The sequence below is a fragment of the Fundulus heteroclitus genome, chromosome 9 (assembly GCF_011125445.2).
Source record: "Fundulus heteroclitus isolate FHET01 chromosome 9, MU-UCD_Fhet_4.1, whole genome shotgun sequence".
In the NCBI taxonomy this organism is placed as follows: domain Eukaryota; kingdom Metazoa; phylum Chordata; class Actinopteri; order Cyprinodontiformes; family Fundulidae; genus Fundulus; species Fundulus heteroclitus.
The window spans coordinates 13,872,828-13,892,750 of NC_046369.1; positions in this window are offsets into that span (position 1 = coordinate 13,872,828).

Consider the following 19,923-nt stretch of genomic DNA (forward strand, 5'->3'; position numbering starts at 1 on the left):
TCCAGCAGTGGTTAAGACCAGCTTTGCAACCACTAAGACATTAAGAATTAGGCAACACAATGTGGTACTAATCAGAAATCTCCATGCTATGCTGATGAAGCCATCCTAGAACAACGTTCAGAATAACAATGTTTGAAGGAATCATATAATTTACATCATTTACAAGTGAAAACATTTAGCTTATTTTTATACAATGAATGAATACGTCAACAAATAAATAAATACATACATGGTAGTACTTAAGTCATTTTCCTGTATAATCTCCATATATATATATATATATATATATATATATATATATATATATATATACTGGGTGCAATTTGCCGGGGGAGATGGGGGGGAACCCCTCCCCCCCCCCCCCGGGGGGGAACCCCCCCCCCCCCCTCTCTGCTTGTGACGTCCCCCCCTCTGGTCATTCATGTTTTATCCCTGGGGGGGATACATCCCTCCCCCCCTCTGGTCTGAATTTAAAAATGTATATAAATTAGGGCTGTCAGTTTTAACGCGTAAGACCACAACGCCGACATTTTTTTTTTGTCGACGTTAATTGCGCGTCAAAACACACACACCGTTCCCTAATGTTTTTCCCCACCGCGCTCTCCGGACTGTGTTTTTTTTACCCTCGGCGCTTTCCGTAGTTTCAAGAGAGCTAGAGACTGTAGCAAAACAGATCCGCGCTCACTGTTGCACAGGTTGTTAATTTCATGCGACATTGGGCTTCTTTTATTCTAAAGGCGTTTGTAAATTTCATGACTCACGGGTTGCGGGTTTTTTTGGGCACGTTTCTGAAAGTGAAATCGTTTATTTGGGCTCTAAAATAAGTGACGAAACAGCTTTTTATAAGAGACCTGCCTGCACTAGACACTACGTATCCAGCTGAAATATCCCTCCGCCATAGGAGCCGACGGTAGTAAAGGCAGACAGAGCAACTCTGCACGTATTTTCTGCAGTTTACGGTGCAATAACCGGTGATAACTGCTGAAAGTAGATTACTTGGTGCAGATCACCATTTTATCAGACATTGGTTCTGAAGATGAGCTTTTACACGTTGATAAAATTGCAGAAACCCAACCCATAAACCGTACTTTAATGCTTATTAGTTTGTTTCCTCTGTATTTGAAAAACTAAGGTTGAATTACGTTGCCAAACGAAGGACCTGGAGTTACTAAACAGTTGCTAAACAGTCTCATTCAGGGTACTAAGCTCCTGGCCAGTTGCAAGCAAAGTGTAAGACTGGAATGACCTGGAGATTTAAAACCTTTTTCCAGGCTTAAACTGTATGAATATGGATATAAACAGCAAGCAAAAATATTGTTGTTGGTGTGAAAGCTCAGAATTAGATGTGTGTGAGAGAGAGTGAAAAAACGAACAATAAAACCTATGACTTTATTGAAATGTAAAATTTTTATTAATGCCTAATACCAGGTCTATCTTTGTTTAAGAGGCAAAAAAATATATCGGCATGGTATTTATTTACAAATTTATTTACACATTGTGTAAACATCAGGGCGTCATGATTAGTCATTTAGCCATCATAGTCCAGAGTTTAACATTTGGCACTAGGATGTTTTCTTTCCAATTCTCAAAAGTGCTTGAAAAATAACAAAATACAAATATTTTTTGTACAAGCATGTATTTTATTAGTGTCATTTATTGCAAATTTGCATATTAAAATGCCCAAACAGGATATTACACTTTCAGAAATAAAAGGATAAAACATACAATTAATTTGCAATTAATCTCGAGTTACCTATCGACATTATTTGATTAATCAAGGAAATGATCCCCCCCTCTGTTTTTTTTTGCAAATCGCACACTGTATGTATATATATATATATATATATATATATATATATATATATATATATATATATATATATATATATATATATATATATATCTTCTTTGAAGTTTCTTTAAGTGAACGCTATTTTCATTATACCAAGTGTCTGGGCACTTTATCTTGTACTGTCAGTGTTAACGCACAAACATAATGTAATTATTCTAAAAATGTCTATGATCTTATCATTACTTGCTTTGACTTGGCTCTAGTGGTAGGATGTGATTAGAAAAGGTATCAAATTAATTCAAAGCTTTGTAATAAATTATTCGCAATTTCGTGCTTTTTAATTCCACTTTTATTGAATCACAATGTCTGACAGTAAAAGAAAGTTCAAAAATGAAAATTTTGGTTGGCAGCTAAATTAATATGTACATATGAGCTTGAGATCAGAGTTAAACTCATGTATTGTGTATCTTATGCTGAACCAGGACTGTTATAGTCAATGTCAGATCTGGTGTCCATGCTTGTGGCAACATGTTTCTCACTAAGGAGATCCTGTAGGTTTAAAGTGATGCAGTACTCGGTACATTCTGTACATATTTTCTTCAGCTGGCAAACAAATCTTAGAGGCATTACCGCCAGGGCTGGTGTGGGAGCATAAGTGTGGGCAAGAAATGAGCGAACTGGGAAAGATTACATTTATTATGTTTTAAAGTAAATATTTTTCTGTGATTAAGATTTGAAATTTACAATTAAAAGTTCCAGGTCCACTTTAATGACAAAATATCGGTTTATTAGCATAGCTTTGCTTATTTTGTGACACATGGCAGAATCCTTCCTTGAAAAAGTGTACAGTGAAAAATTAATAAACCAAATGGCTATCTTTAAGGAGCATGTATTACCACATAATCAAATAGGAACCTTCCAGATATGTTGTTTCTGATCAGATCCTTGACATTTCCAGAAGGTTCTTTTGCGACCTCTAGCATCCTGTGGTGAATTATTATCGTTTAATAGGTTTCAACAAAAAACTGCTCCTGTATCTCTGCTCTCACAATTTTTCCATTAACTTTTAATTACTGTACCCGCTAAAGGGGATCCTTTTAATTTTCAATTACACAGGATTTCATCAGTTATGAAAACCTTGAATAATAGCCCGTCCCCATTCATTATTACTTGTCAGCCATAGACACAAAGTATGTGCTGGGTACTATTACTGGGAATTGGAGATATGGGAATTGTTCAAAACAAGACTTTACATGGTTTCTTTTTACTAAATTGTGAATGATAATATCAAACACTACATTTTTAATAACTTGATACACCTGTCATAATATCAATACTGAAATTAGAATGATTTAATAATTGTCAATGTGCACAGGTGATGTTAAAATGGCATGCACCCTATACCATTGTGATAATTCTAAATTAGTATAGTCCAAGTAATTGGACATTAAAAAAATCTAATGAGGTCCCAAGGGGGGGAACATTGATTACGGCATGAATTAAATTGCCAGATGTTGTAATATTTTAGTCCTTGTAAGGAACACAACCTTTAAGCTGCACTAAAGGCAGGGTTTAGCTTCACTAAAGTCATTGAAAATGGTCCTGGCCTTACACGTGTGTAATGAATTAGACAGAGAGGGGACCCAAAATATGAGCCAGAAAGGGTATTGCATTTTTAAAATTTTATTGACAAAAACAGAAACCTGGTGCAGGCAAGAAAAGCTCTGCATGAGCAAGTTAGAGATCTTGGCGGTAAAGTCAGCTGTCTTACTCATTGAAGAGGTGATAGACATTATACCTTTAGTCATGCATGGAAGTCCAACACAGGGAAGACAAATCTAGGGGCAAGGGTCGTAGTCATGGTATAATTTCAGGTTATGGTCCAGAAATCACAAGCATAGGTAGATGTCCAACTATGGCAAAGTAAAGCAGGGAAATCCAAAAATGTGATCATAGTCAAAACAAGAACAAATCTTTATTCGACTATGGTACATTCCAGCAAAACTTGTCTTCAGCATTTAACACATCCATTAGGGAGCAGTGGGCAGCTTTTACAGCGTTTGGGGTAACAACAAGGTAACAGCCATGAAGAAACACTGGACATTTACTTGCAAAAAGTGCTCAATAATTTGGCACTGTCCTGTTCTCTGCAGGGAGCTTATAAGGAGCTTGAAACAGGTTTGCAGCACAGCGGAGCACTAGGCTAGCAGGTGCAGTGAATAATCTTTGATGAGAACGGAGCAGGAGAGGTCTGGCAGAAGATAGACAACAGACCGACCAGAATCATAACAATGATAGATTCTCAGTATATATTAGTGGAAAATAAATAGTTCACCTCTCCTCACATATAGTGCTGTCTTACAAAGCTGCTATTATTTAAAAAACAAATGCAACACATTTTAACTGTGTGATCTACATCTGTATCAGTTCATCTTTCAAAATGTGTTTGGTGCCCACTACATGCAAGCTCAAATCTCAGGCTTTGTTTGATGCACATTTTTCTCTTCTAATGGTAACCTAATCCCCTTAAGCAGATAATATCTATTAGTAACATGGTACTGTTTCTATAGGAGGTGAGGAGCCACACAAAGGAACGGTGTAAGAGATACAATTTACCGGCCATTTAAGTTAAACAAAGAGAGAAGGCAAAGGTTATCCGATATTGTACGGATGAGCTGAAGCCTAACTCACTGACTTTCACTTTAAATATATATTTTAAGGCTGCTAACACGCTACCTTGTCATGTCATAAATGTTGGGTCCCATCATCAAATCCCATCATTTATAAGAAACATGTGCATCATTTTATAATGTGCCCACAGTTACATAATTTTAATTTTTTACTCCGGCTTCCTCCTACAGTCGCTAAAGCTCCATGTTAGGTTAATTGGTCTCTGTAAAATAGCTCTATGGCATAAATGTATGTATGCATGGTTGCTTGTCCTATATGCTGTGGTTCGCCTGCCAATGGCGTACACTTCCTCTCGGCCAATGAATACTGGTGGGTGGGTGGATGGATGGAAAAGCAATGACAGGTTTGTGCTCACAGTCTGAGTGCCCACAAGTATATAGTAGCTCAAAAGAAATGACCAGGACCTGCCATATCCAATTTTCATCTGTGCAGACAGAGTATTTGGATTGCTTATCATGGCATTTAGGCACATTATTATGTGACCATTGCTAAAACATTTACATAGGACTTATGTAATTTTTTTTTCAGAGGAGATTGAACTAGATCCTATTGAAATTTAATATAAATACTAATAAAATCATTAGTTTAACAGCTTGAGTATATATGTATATATTTATATTTTTTGTGTGGAATGTTGTGTATATATATATATATATATATATATATATATATATATATATATATATATATATATATATATATATATATATATATATATATATATATATGTTTGTATATCTGGAGCGTGTAACGAAAATGATTTCCCTCTGGGAATATTAAAGTATTTCTGATAGTGATTCTGATTGAGATGTGGATGCAGAACTGTTATCTACATTGTATATATTGTAATTTTCCAAATGTACAGCCTTGTAGGTAAATCAAGTGTAACTAGGTACTAAGAATTAATTCATTATCCTTTAGATAGTATTGTGTACTTAACTAAACCTGTTAAATACAATAGCTCATTTATTATCTCTCTCTCCCCTATATCTGCCAAGCAGAGAGAAAACATGGAATAGATGCACAAAAATTGAAGGTTATGCCACATATTTGATACCAGTATGGCTTATCACTGATTTTAGTTCAAATTATTTCAGATGGAAACACTATTGCTGCACAATAGCTGCCAAAAATCTTACTGTATACCCAAGTTGATTCCAGTTAGGGATCTGCTATACTCCCTCCTCCAAATTGTATTTTTTAGCTGCTTCTTCACTATTTTCTGACTGGAAAAAGTTCCAAAAAAGAAATGAATATATCTACTCTATCCTGCAGGGAAATGGAAACCATGTCACCTTTATGGATTTTGCCTTCGGCAGAAATAAAATCAAAGGTTAGTTGAAAAAAAGCTGGAAAAAATATATTTTTTAGATATGGGAGCAGTTCGGGGGAAGGGGGAAACTCAACTTGACTCGTTTAACAGACGTGCATCTAAAAAAAAAAAAAAAAAAAAAAAAACTCTTTTTGTAACTGAAACTAGCAGATCTGGATGGCAATGCATGCTGAACATGTGAAATCCCAAAATGTTTGAGTGCATTTATCTATATGTGAGAGAAGAAAAACATTAAGAAAAATATAATCATTATCTGATGCCTTGCAGTCTAAGATTTTATTTAGCGATCGAGAAAAGCTGGTAGTAACGCCAGTAGGGCAGTCACAAACTCACAGCCACACTGGTAATTTCACAGTTCTTGTCATTTTATTTAATAGACTCTTCATCAACCTTATAAAGCTCAGTTCAATGACTGATGTCTTATCATATGAAACAGAGACTGTGCAACTTGTGTTATCTCTGTGGCTAGGAGAGGTAAAATATAAAGTCAATTTCACAGTAGAAGTCCACACAGTCTTGTGGCATCAGTTGTCAGTAATTTTCATTTAAGACACACTTTAGAATAGAATGAAATAGAACAGAATTTATTGTCAGTATTTCATACAATAAAAAACAGTTTAGCATATCATGTTTAGCAATGTGAACATTGCACACATTTCTATACAAATGATATGACACTAAATAGTATATATACAAAAAATAAATAAAATAAAAGCTAGCTGCAATCAGGATATTTACCACATAATGTCCATAAGGTGTCTTCAGTGATAAGACTGTGATAGATTTGACCATTCTGGGATAAAAAGTTTTTTTTTTTAAATCTGCTAGACTTGTCTCTTAATGTCCTAGGGTCTCATTTATAAAGGTTTGTGTGGAATCCATACTAAAAGTTTACATATGCCCAAAAAAGAAAACAGCATACAGAACGAAAAAAACCATGTGCACACACACTAGCAAGCTATTTTCCTTTAGCTGTACCTGAATGTTTGTGTACCAGGTTCTGCCTCATATTCTGCTCTCTGCACGCTCAGATTCAACCATAACTGTTCAATGCATAGCACCTGATGAATGTTAATTTGTATCTAAATGGGTCAGCTAACTTTTTTTTTCTCTTCATGGTTTAAGTTAACCTGACAACAGCCAGATGCATGTCTCGCTCCGCCTAGCTCCACTCACATACATCTGGGATATCGCCCGTTGAAAGTGATTTCCCCAACCAAATTTATGGTCTGGCCAATCAGGACGCAGGGCGGGTGTTTCCTGGACGTGATGTAGCGGAGAAGCGACCGTGAGATTCCAACAACAATGGCGGCTCGCATCGAGGAAGCAAGCGTTAGCATTGATGCTGCTATTTCTTCTGTGTTGTCCAATCTACCTGATATTGTTTCATTAAAAGAACATCAGAGAACGGCTCTGAAGGCTTTTGTTGGTGGAAACGATGTTTTCGCCCTTCTCCCGACCGGATTTGGCAAGCGGTTAGCCGTTAACGAGCGGTTAGCCGCTAACCGTTAGCGGTTAGCGCGAACCATATTAGGAGGCCTTTAGTCCTCAACGCGGTCCGCCCGGGATCGACTCCGACCCGCAGCGCTTTGCCGCCTGTCTCCCCCCCCCCCCTTCCTGTCAGCTCACTGCCACTAGAGCCGCGTCGCTCTCATCAGCGTCACGGGTTAGCTTCGGTGTGAGTGGTTGAAATAGCACTTCGATAAAGATGACAGACAAGTGGCTTATCCAATCATATGCAAGAATTTTTGATAAGCCCCAGCCTTCAATAAAGGCAATTCCTATGGCGGTGTCCCAGATGTATGTGAGTGGAGCTAGGTGAAGCGAGACGTGCATCTGGCTGTTGTCAGGTTAGGTTTAAGTGGCAACCACATAGAAAAAGCAAAGAAACTTTGGAAAAATTTCACAGCGAGACGTTTATATGTAAATCAAACGTAAAAGCTCATATGCTGCCCACATTGAAAGCGCTTGTCAAAAAAATTAAACCTAATTGCTGCTTTACCCGGGGTTCACACTGACTACGGTGGGATTTATGGTCCAGATCCAGTTCTGGTTTGCCACAAATCCTGACTCACATGGCCGGCTGCGGGACGTTCACGTGCCCTTTCGTTGCCAGCCATGGTTTTCAGTTTCTGGGGCAAATCTCATTATCCGGGCGCATAAATATCCTATTTCATCCTCAAAGCCCCACTGTTGCCGTTTTGTTTACACTTCAAGATTGCGTAAATTGGTGCGTTGATTTTATGCAGAAATTCAGCAGAACTTTTTTCCTGTCTTGCGCCTGACTTTCCTGTTGGGCTCGTGAAATTCAGGAGCATGATCCAGTGATTGCTGCAGTGTCCGGTCAAACTTTCTTCATGCAGAATTTTTTGCAGCTCAGTAACTGGACCCACAACCACACATGGCTGATGTGAGTGTTCACACTGATTTTTTTTATTGATTTGGGTTCCTTGCAACGCTGGAACCGTATCCGCACCGTATTCAGTGTGAGCCCAGCTTTAAATGTCGAATGACGGCCGTACTCGGTGTCTCATCCTACCATGACCTGTGAACAAGACACCAAGATACTTAAACTCCTCCGCTTGGGGCAACCACTGACCCCCGACTCAGAGGTGGCAATCCACCTTTTTCCGATTTTCATTTTTACCACACAAAACTTTGGGTTGATATGGTGACTACTTAAACTGGCAAAAAGATTCTGCATGTTCACGTATTGTCTATAGTCTTCTTTGTTGCTGCTGGTCTTCAGGTATATTCACATCTTTGCCTGCCTGGATGTCCTGTCAGACATGTGCTATAGATATCCGCCTCAAGTCCAGCATGGGGGAAGAAGGTGACAAGTGACAAAAAGTAGGATGAAAAAAATGAGGAGAGGACAGAGCAGAATAGGGACCAGGTATGAACCAGCAGAGAGCTTAACGGCGAAGAAACCAGAAAGGGAAACAATAACCCACCAGGTAGCGAATTTATCAAGAATGGAGGAAAGTGCACAAAGTGAGAAGAGAGTGATGACGAGGGAAGAGCAGGAGAATGAGCACTCTACCTGTCAGCGCATCAAAGCCTTGTCGTGTCATATACACGCTCCCACACACTCATCCTCTCACTGCCTCAAACTAATGAGCCAAGTGTCTCTCAGTAGCTTCTGCAACACACCAGCATCATCACACAGCCATTATAGGTCTGCTGTACAGGGAGACAATTTATCGCCCTGAACACAGTGTTTCTATTTCCATTCTATGGTATCACAACCCGAAAACCTTCAACTTGTCATGTTTCTGCTCACCAATTTCTCCTTATTCAAATGCAAAAGCTTACCTAATGCCACAGCAAATTTCAGTTGGTGTGTGCGTTATCAGCTTTTAGTTCATTGTAATACACATGACAGATGCAGCACAAACACGACGAAAGAAGTGCAGCTCTCTAAAGATGTGTTTATCTTTTGCAATTTATTTTGTGCTGGAGTTTCATGATTCAAAAACAAAAATGAAACATTCTGTAAAAATGAAGCCAGGCAGGATGTTAAGTACCAAGGACCTGCTTTCTCTAATTTCATTGTAGCGACCTGTGCCTTACGTATAGGGGCATTTTGCAGAGTTCTATCATGTTTATAATTCCAGCATTTTCACACAATGAATTCATTACATTCTTAATTTCCACATCACTGCCTCATCAACTGCACTTTCACTAACGAAGTCTGTTCACTGTCTTCAAACTTTTAATATTTTTGTCACTCAGCCATTCAGGCAGTATTACACATCCTCCATCTCCTCGCTTCTGGCTTCTCAGAGAAGTCTCAATTATCTGCACCATTTTCTAACTTTACCGCTGCCAGCTTCTACACTCCTTCACCTCCTTTTCCTCTTTCCTATATGCATCTTTCTTTCTATTTTACCTTTATTTTACCAGGTAAATGTTTAGGAACCAGTTATCACTTGTTGGCTGCTGCTTTTGCAACTCTTGCCCACATGCAAATCAGCCTGTTAAGCCAGAAAAGTGAAGATTTTAGAAAAAAAGTTTAGCATTCAGGTAAACTTAAAACATGTACTGAAAAATAAGTTAGAGGAAATAATAAGCAATATGAAATAAGTCCTCAGCTACAATAATTTGGAGGAGATCTGTACCTCAGAGCTGCTTTAGTCACACTATATTCATTGTTCTATAATGTTTGAGCATAATTGTTGGCATTTTAGTTTCTATAGACCAAATATTTGTTTCCCACAATGGTAAAAACATCAAGAAAAAGTTAAGACCTGTATTGTCAGGTTCTTAATTTAAATGGAACTGACGTTAAAATAAATTCCATTGACTGGACTGAATTTCACCATATAAGATTGGCTTACAATTGGACTTCATTTTGACAGCAAAATGTTACTACATACATTTATGCATTTATTTTTAAAACTATTAAAGTCATGTTAAATGTAAGAAAAACTTGTCTTTAGAAAAATGCTGATACTTTCACTGAGACTTGTCACCTTGGCAACTATAAAATAATGAGGAGACTTGTTGCATATGTAGTCTTCCTTCAAAATGTGAATGATGCTACTCAATATTTTGCACATTATCTGTTATAAAGATTTGTTTTTGTTTTTCGGGGGGAATGTCGTTAGGTAATTTGGTCATTTGTAAAACCAGTGTGCCATGTGTGGCATAAACAATGTTCAAAAGGTGTATGTATGTGTGTATACACACACACACACACACACACACACACACACTCTCTCTCTCTCTCTCTCTCTCTCTCTCTCTCTCTCTCTATATATATATATATATATATATATATATATATATATATATATATATATATATAGAGAGAGAGAGAGAGAGAGAGAGAGAGAGAGAGAGAGAAAAAAAACTGGGACCTTTTTGTGAGGAGTTTGCATGGATTCTGTCCAGCTGTTAAGCTGAAAACTATCACATTTAGTGTATTTGTCAATTACCATAGGTGTGACTGCATGATTGTTTGTCATTGTAATTCTCTGTGATAAACTGCTGACCTATCCAGGGTTAACCATGCCATTCACCTATGGACCCCTGCAAATAGGCCCTGAAGCACTGCAGAGATTAAGTTGGCATAGAAAATGGATGGATGTTTCTTAATTTAAACCTTATAGCTAGTTATGTCTAGTGTCTGTAAGCTCCCTTACGAAATGTCAATAAGATCATCTTTTGAATTAGTGTAGCACTGGTTTTAAAATGCAGAAAATCTGAAATCAAACAAATACAATCTTGTGCTTAATAGTTCTGATATGTAAGAAAATGGAAAAAAACAACAATTTGCCTTTGATTGTGAATTACCAAGGACACCTGTTCATACAAAAACAACTTCTGTCACTACAAATAAATTTAGACATTTCATTCAGAAAAAGAGTGTTTAATTTATAGTAATCAGGTATAATTTTGTATTTTATTAAAAAAACAAGCAATCACATTTGTTGGGTTTATTACATAATATTAGCAGGAAATAAAAATAAAATACATTTGTCATTTATAACCTTGTATTTGTGATTAGAACATGAGTGGAAAATTGAGTTGTCAAATGAAAAGACAGAGATGGTCTGAAGGAATGCTTGCTTGTGCAATGCCCACGTTGTGCTGAGGTGTTGCTTCTGGTGTGAAGTGAGAGTTTCAGCTATTCTTTTCCTGCTAAATGTCACAGCAACAAAACTTTCCAACTCCAGTAGTAATGGCACAATGTATTCATTATTTAGGTCTGACATCCTTTAGCTTCTGACAGCCTAGATGGAGTTTGCATTAATGTTTACAAATTACAGCCATGTAGTCAAACTGAATCCGTTTTCATGGAAATACCACCTTGCATATTTTGGTTTTTAAGTTAAATTTTATGTAGTCATCATAAGTTTCTTTACTGTCACTTTAAATTATTTTCTTTGTGTGACTCATCCACAAATATTTGTATGCTTAGCTGCACAGAAAAGCTTAAACTTTCATTAACCTATGAGCTATTCAGAAGAAAAATTAATCTTCCTCAAACTCTGCACATCTGCATGTACATTAACTTTTTATTCTCTTTGGGTTCTAAGAATATCGTTTAAGCATGGTTGAAAGCAGCAGTGTTTTTAAAAAACAATCCTTAAATAATGCAAAATCTAAAATTAGGAATCAGTTTTGGATGTCAGCGGATCGTAAAAAAAGAGAATTCCTCTCTGTTCCATATGTCAAGCCATGCATGCAAACAGTTACTCTTGTTTATTTCGCCCATATTGCATTAGAAACATTAAAAAGAATGCAAATCACTGGGGCAGTGATGATGGATTTCTTTTGAAAAGGATTTAAACAATATGCCCAGTTTCATTACATAAGCCATCGTTCTCTTGCTCATGATTATTCTGTAGCACTACAATGTCAGTAAGAGCTGGGGAAAAACATCAGTGTCATTTTTGATTGCCTGGTTCAAATCTTTCTGAAATTCTCCCAATTATAATCACAATAATGACTGCAAGTCTGCAGATCCTTCATGCCGATAATACAGATTTTGTTTAGATCTGTTGCACCTTAGATAATATTTTGCCTAAAGTTTTGTTTCTCTGTAGATATATTTTTTTTTACTCATTTGGAAATATATTGGGATAAGGTAAAAAAAAAAAACTGTCAGACCTTTGTATAATTTGTATATTTTGTTGAATAGCATGTATAGAGATAATCCTTTTAATGCTATTACAGCTAAATGAAGCTGCCCTTTATGAATTTTAAGCCAGTTCACTTTTAGTTAACATGAGTGGCTGATGAAGTGTCATTCAAACAGACGAAAAGTATGTATGCCATTTGGGGGACACTTCATCAAAAGCATCATACAGGAAGATGAGTGCCACTTCAGCATGGAAATCTACTGGGAATAGATCTCAAGCAACGTCCGTAAGACACTGCAATCATTAGCCTGTACATATGCTGAATGCGTTTTGACTCAGATAAGGGTTCACCCTTCAAGCAGAACACAAACATACAGACAAAGCTACAATGAAATGGTTTAGATGAAAGCATTTTCATATGTCAGAAAGGCCCAGCCTATGCCCAGACATAAATCCCAGTTAGAATAAGGGGCAAATGATGATTTATGTTTTTACATGCTTTTCATCCAGTCAGATGGCACTTGAGCTATTTTGTAAAGAAGGTCTGACAAACAATTTACTGGGTAAATTTGCAAAACTGCAAGAAACATACCCAAAAAGACTTCTTGTTTACCTAGCAAAAGGCAGATCTTCAAAGAACTGCCATAAAGGTGACCAGAGAAACAATTATATTTTCAATATGTACTTCTGTCCTTTTTTTGTGTCTCTGCTCTGTCTTCTTAAACCCCCAGTTGGTTGTGGCAGATGGCCGTTCACACTGAGCCTGGTTCTGCTAAAGGCTTTTTCTTCCAGTTAAAGGGGAGATTTCCTCTCCACCATCGCTTCATGTATGCTCAATATGAGGAATTGCTGCAAAGCCATTGACAATGCAGACGGCTGTCCACTGTGGCTTCACACACTTTCAGGAAGAGTGAATACTATCTGTCAAGACTCAATGCAATCTGATGGGTTTCGTTAGATAGGAAACTTTTTTGACCCGTCTATCTAGATGATTTGATTAAATTTGAATTTGTAAAGTGCCTTCAGATGACATGTGTTGAGAATTGGCGCTATATAAATAAAACTGAATTGAATTGAATTATAAAAGGCTGTTAAGTGTTAAGGACACCTGTAAGTGTATTTTTTGGCGCTAGGGGGCAGTAGTGTTTTTATCTTTGTCAGTTTTCTTCGTCGGTATTCTGCAAAGCTAATACTGTTGTCTCTTCTCACATTTCTTATACGGGGTGACTTTATTAGTTTAAAAGAGATCAAATATGTCTTTGTTTGAGGTATGCCTTATTGTGACGCTCCGAGTTTTCAGTGGATGACAAAAGTGAGTATTGTTTGTTTAATCATGTATGTAGTGTCATATTTGGCATGACTGTTTATCCCTGCATTCATACTTTCTCCTCAATAAGCAAAGTGTAGCAGTTTTATATTAGTTTATAAGCAAACCGCTGCTATATTGTTAATGTGGGTTACGTGGGATGCAGCTGACAGCCATGGTGCTACTGTGGGACAGTGCGATTGCTTGTTCCATGAGGGGAGGGTTAGCAGGGAAAGAATGGTGTGCTGTTTAAGAGCACTCATCTCTGTAATGTGCAGGTTAACCAGTAGACAGTGCTGTTGGATCACCTAAGCTAGTTTACTACTAAATCTATATATGGTGACTGTTGTCATGATTTGTCTTTGGATGAACCCGGACACAGCACACACACACAGTGCTAGTCCTTAAAGTGAGTTTATTGAACAGGTTGGAAGATGAATGACGAGAGGAACCAGAGTCTTTTATGGACGGAGATGAAGGGTGCAGAAGCTGGCTGACAGGAGGAGTGCGGGGAGACTGACCAGGGAGGAACACCAGAGCTGAAGACTTGAGACCAGGGTGGAGCACTAGAGACCAGAATATCAGAACCGGGAGCTTGAGACCATGGAACAGCTGCTAGAACTTGAGAACGTGGAATCAGGTTGTTGGAACTTGAGAACGTGGAGCAACTGGGAAACTTGAGAACGTGGAACAGAATGTAGAACAACTGCAGGAACTTGAGACCGTGGAACAGAACTTGAGACCAGGGAACTGCTGCAGAACGTGAGACCATGGAAGTGAACTTGAGACCGTGGAACTGCTGGAGAACGTGAGACCGTGGAGCTTAACTTGAGACCGAGGAACTGCTGCAAAGCGTGAGACCGTGGAACTGAACTTGTTGAAACTTGAGAACGTGGAGCAGTTGCAGGAACTTGAGAACAGAGTAGAGAACTTGAGTGGAACAAAGCTGAGCAGAGTCTTAGGGAATGACTTGAACAAAAACCAAGTTGAAGTAACGTCTTCTGGTTGACTGTAACAAAAAACTAAGCTGACACTGGATACTGGCAGGAACTGAGCAGGAGTGAACACTACGGACCGGCGAGCAAGAACAGACTGAGGTGAGTATAAATAAGGGTGGAACCAGGTGAGAGCAGTTGAAGGTTGATTGCAGCCTGACAGGTGGAATTAATTATTCTGAGCAGGGAAGGGAGAGAGGCAGCGAGGCACAGACTGCAGCCTACAAGCTGCATCCTGACAACTGTAGCGTGATTATAATGGTGTATATTTGTTTAAGTGATTCTGCATTAAAGGCTTGATGTTTAAATATATTGTTTATTGTTATCATTTACAGAACTTTTACAACACTAAGTTCTCACAATAAAGCGCACAGCCAGTGAAGCCTGTTGCAAGAAGACAGAACGCCTTTCCTTATTTCTGTGTCCTGACGGATACCACATGTTGTTTTCTGCCTACCACCACACAATTTAGTGCCCAGGAATTATCTCCTTTACACTGGTCCTTTGAGCCGGAGAGCAGCATTCATGATGCAGTCAGAAGAAGAGGTTTACCTTGATGCCAGACCTAAACGTGAGCGATGTTGACCTACCAGGCTTCAGGTTTTTGAGGTTGATTATGTAAGAGACCAATCACTATGGAGATCATCACCACCTCCTTCAGAGCAGAATGTGTTCCACCCCCCAGATGGTTCAGCCTATTTGTCCACCTCTCATCCTTCTCAGCGTCTATTTGGTGGCTTCTAGTGGAATGTTGCTCATGCTGAAACATCTATGTTAGCCACAGATAACATTCAGGGGGATATCCAGCCACAGACCTCCTACCTGGAGTTCCTGCATCCTTCAGTTGGAGCTACCCCCAGGAGTCCCCTTCCCTGCTGAGCATCAAAGCCCTTCAGGAAGAGAATGGAATGCTTCTAAAATAGCAGCAGGGCTTTCAGTCCACCCTGAAAGAACTCAGTGAGGCCTGATATGAGACGAATGAGTTAATTGCAGTAGCTTGTTTTTTGAAAGAAAATAAGGATCAGCCTTTTTGTTCAACTTCACGTTCCAGCGGCTACAGACCCTTGGCGACTACTGTGGCTTCAGCTCAAAAGCACAGCACCCCAATCCAGTCAAGGAAGGAAGATGAGTTGGACTGGCCTGTCCCTCCCTCATGACAAGACCTGCCTAGCAATATCAGTGGTCTCAACTTGGGGGATGCACATAATATTCCACCTCCTCAGTATCCTCAGATCTAAGGCAAAAATACTGTGCTCCTTAAAGCCAAACCCTACCATATCCCCCAGCTCAGACCATGCAGGCACTTTCTCACTCTGCTCCTGCCCATTTGGGCTCAAGACCTCTCTCAGCAGTCCTTAGAGCAACATGCAACTTGCCTCCTCCTAACCTTCCTGCCCCAGCCTAAGTGTCAACAAGTTTATAGAGGCCCAAAACCTACCATACCTAAGTGAAGCCATCCAGATCCCAGTGAGTTTGCCAGACTTCCCATTGCCTTGGAGAATCTGCTCTCAGCTGATTCCAAAGGAATCATCAAGTACCAGATTCTTGTAGATCCCTTAAAGCTGGAGGAAGCCTGGGTAATCGCTGATTCTTATCTAAATTCACTCACCCCCTACATTGACACTATGAGAGCCTTTGGCCAGCAATTTGCCAGAGTGGCTCACCTATGAGTCATGGTGTTTAAGCTTTGACAGTCATGCCAGTGTTAAGAGTGTCGTGAATAGCATAATAGGTCTGATGGTCGGCTGGCAAAACAGGCCTGGGAGAACATCCTACAAACATCTCCTCAGCCAAGCTAAATCTGTGAAGTAGAAAGCCTACAGTACATATTGCCAGGGCATAGAAGACTTCTTCATTCAGTGTGAGGAGGTTGCCAAACTCACCAAAAAGCAACTCAAAGAGTGCATTCAGGTCAACCAATGGTGCTGGCTTTGTGCACGAAACCATCAAGCAGCTCAATGCACCTCAAAGATGCCCTGCAGTATCTGTAAAGGGAGATACCTTTTAGCTTTTCGCGAGATAAATCAGAGGCCAGAGAAATCCAACAAGGATGTGGTTCTGAAAGCTACTGTAAGAGCCAGTAGACTATTGTGCAATGCCAAACAGTAAAGTGACAGTTCTAGGACTTTTTCCTCTTTCTTTTCACACCTCTGTTGGAAACTGCTGACTCGCTTGGCTCCATTGCTCCTCGTTGTTTACTCATTGCACTCATTGCAATATCGTACCTCTGGTCACGTGGTCTTGTTATGATAAATACACACAACAGTGCTTTGTTTACCAGCAAATAGAGAAAAACAAAAAAGTGCAAAATAAAATTTAATAAGCCACAGGCACAATATATCTAATGGGAAAACCTTTGTATGCAACCATAGTGAGTTACTGGTGTAGAAATTCATAAATTCATAGGCCCCTTCAACAGTTCTATTGCTGTTTTATTACTGTATGTGTATTGGTTGCTTCTATTTTTTTGTCCTTCCTAACTTGAGTCCTTAATTGTCAGATGAAATAGGATAAATAAACAGGATTTGCTAATTGCAGTTTATCTCTTTCTTTAAACCATGTATCAGTTTCCTTCCTGTTAAGAGTTATTTTGTGTCTGTCCACCACAAAACCCACCCTGGTAAGTAAAAGTAAGGTCCAAAGGGTATGAATGCCTTTGAAAGGCACCTTAAATTGTCTGATGCATTATTTATTGATCTCTCAATTTAAAACCAAGCAACTCTGTCATGGTAATATAGTCGGTTTTAAAAAGTGGACTGGAAAAGTAAACTGGCTCTCTTTTGACAGAGTAAATTCCTCTGTGGTGAATTATCTTTATCCCTAATCTGAGTCAAAGCTCTTTCAGCGTATCATGTAGACTAAGTCCCTCTCCTGAAATCGCCAATCAATGAATGGCCTTGTCTGACTTTTCCTCCAGTCAGTCTCTCTTGATTGCCGGTGCTCAGTGCAAGGTGACAGAACACTACTTCGCCTTTAATTAAACCACTCATCCTGTCTCTCTGATTGGCGTCTATTTCCCACACGAAGGCGGACTTGGAAAGGGAGGAAAAAAGGAGGTAGTGAAAGGCGAGGTCAACACTGGAGGACAAAGTCTGGAGAAGAAAGAGACGGTTTGATTGACAAAGGGGAGTGGGGGTAAGTAAAATAGGGTTTGAAACAATTTGAGCACAGAAATTATGTTCAAAAACTCAAAGACTTTTTAGAGTAAACAGGTTCTTCTTTTTTCATTATGACTGGGGAAAAGTGGATGCAGAAAACTGCTAGATGATAAGAACAGTGAAGCTATACCCTAAATCCTCACTGCAGTTATTTAATAAGCAAGCCAACATAATCTTAAAATGTTAAACTCATAAATTGTTACCCACTTTTAAGTGATAAAACTAATTCCAGTCCTGCTCAGTATGGGAACAGTTTTATCTGTTTGGTTGGTTTGGTTGACTCACTAAACTGTGTTTCTACACCCTTACTGATCCCGAGTTGTCATTGGTACTACAAAAGCACTACACAAATGCAATCCATTTCCCTTTGCTATTCAACTTGACAACAAATGGCAAACCTATGGAAAAACACCAACTTTCATTCTCTGGGAACTGATTCTATATTATAGCTTGTGATGTGATTTCTGTTCTTTCTGTTGCTTTGGAAACATCAGATCTGTTTCATTACACACAAAGCAGACTATGGTTTGTGGGTGTGAAAACAACATATAATGATTGACTAGGAATTGAATTCTAAGTATTTATAGATGGAAGAATGTTCTTCTGACAATAACTACTAAATATTCAGACTAAAATCTGATGCCTCTTGCCTTCCTCAGGGCCATTGCTGTAACCATGAGATAAAAGAGAAAACAACCCGTCATGGCTAAAAGACAATTCTGCATTAATACTTTGTTTGTGCTGGCATCTTTACTTTGTAAATCACGTGTAAATCACGTGTTCCTGACAGAGTTGGGTGCAATCATTGATATGGGCAGTATGGCTCACCACACAGGTTGAGGCTTGAGTTTTTGAAAAAAATAAAAGAATACATTTATTCCATGCACATTGTTGTGGGAAATAATCGTAACTGATACCCCAATTACTTATTGAATAAAGGGAAACTGTGATTTCATTAAGTTCCAGCGCTTTCTTGAGAACCAGAGCAGAGACAAAGTATTCACACCCCTCGCTAGACCACAGCCAGCCCTCTTGTCTGTTCCCAACCCTGGTCTGCTCCGAGTTCTGCCTACCTCCTTCTCACACTCTGTTTTATCGGCTGACCCAGGCAGAAGTAACACATACATCTCAAAGCCAAACATTTATAATCTCAAACAGAAAACACACAAGCATTGACCTTGATTAACCAAGGTAGAATGAAGCTGTTTTCTCCCTGAGTGCAGTTGCTTACATCTTCTTAAAGAAGATAGGTCAGGGGTGATTTTAGGACCTCAAGCTTTAATAATGCCATTCACACACGCTCAGTCAGTTACACTTCTAGCAAGTTTTCTTTTGCTAATTGCAATGTCCTGTCAATAGGGGTGTTGTTCAATGCAAGCACCTTAAGACAATCTGAACATACATGTGTTGACATGGTCAGCAACAACAGTGATGTTTGAATGATGTTCAGTTGTCACTAAGGTGTCCCAAGTGTGTCAAGAAAATGTTCCTCATACAATTAAACCCCCACTGCAACTGAACTCTTGAGCCATGCTTACATATTGTTTATGGCAAACGTTGACCTTACCATCTGAAAACTGCAGATAAATATCACTCACAGATCAGGCAAATTTTTTCAGTTCATTATCATTGTCCAATATTAGTGAACCTGTGGAAACTGTAGTGTCCATTCCCTGTTCTTAGTTGACAGGACTGTTATTTAACCGTTATTTAACCAGGGGAGGTGACAGAACTAGCTTTCATTGACAACGGTGAACTGGGCTATTTGAGGTAAAGGTTGCCTAAAAGAAGTATCCCCATTCTCCTCAGACCTCACTGCTGCTAATGAGATATTTTATTTTACCATTTGCTGTTAACCTCAGAAATGGTTGTGGATGTAAATCCCAGTAGACTAGTTGTTGGTAAAATTATTTGAGATTGTCTGGTGCCAAAGTCACGTAAAATAACTTAAAGTCTTTATTTTAGGTTTAAGCAGCACCATGTAAGTTGTGACCCAAGTATTAGCTTAATTTGAGGTATATTAATGATTTTTCAGGTCAATATTGAGCACGTGGAGTG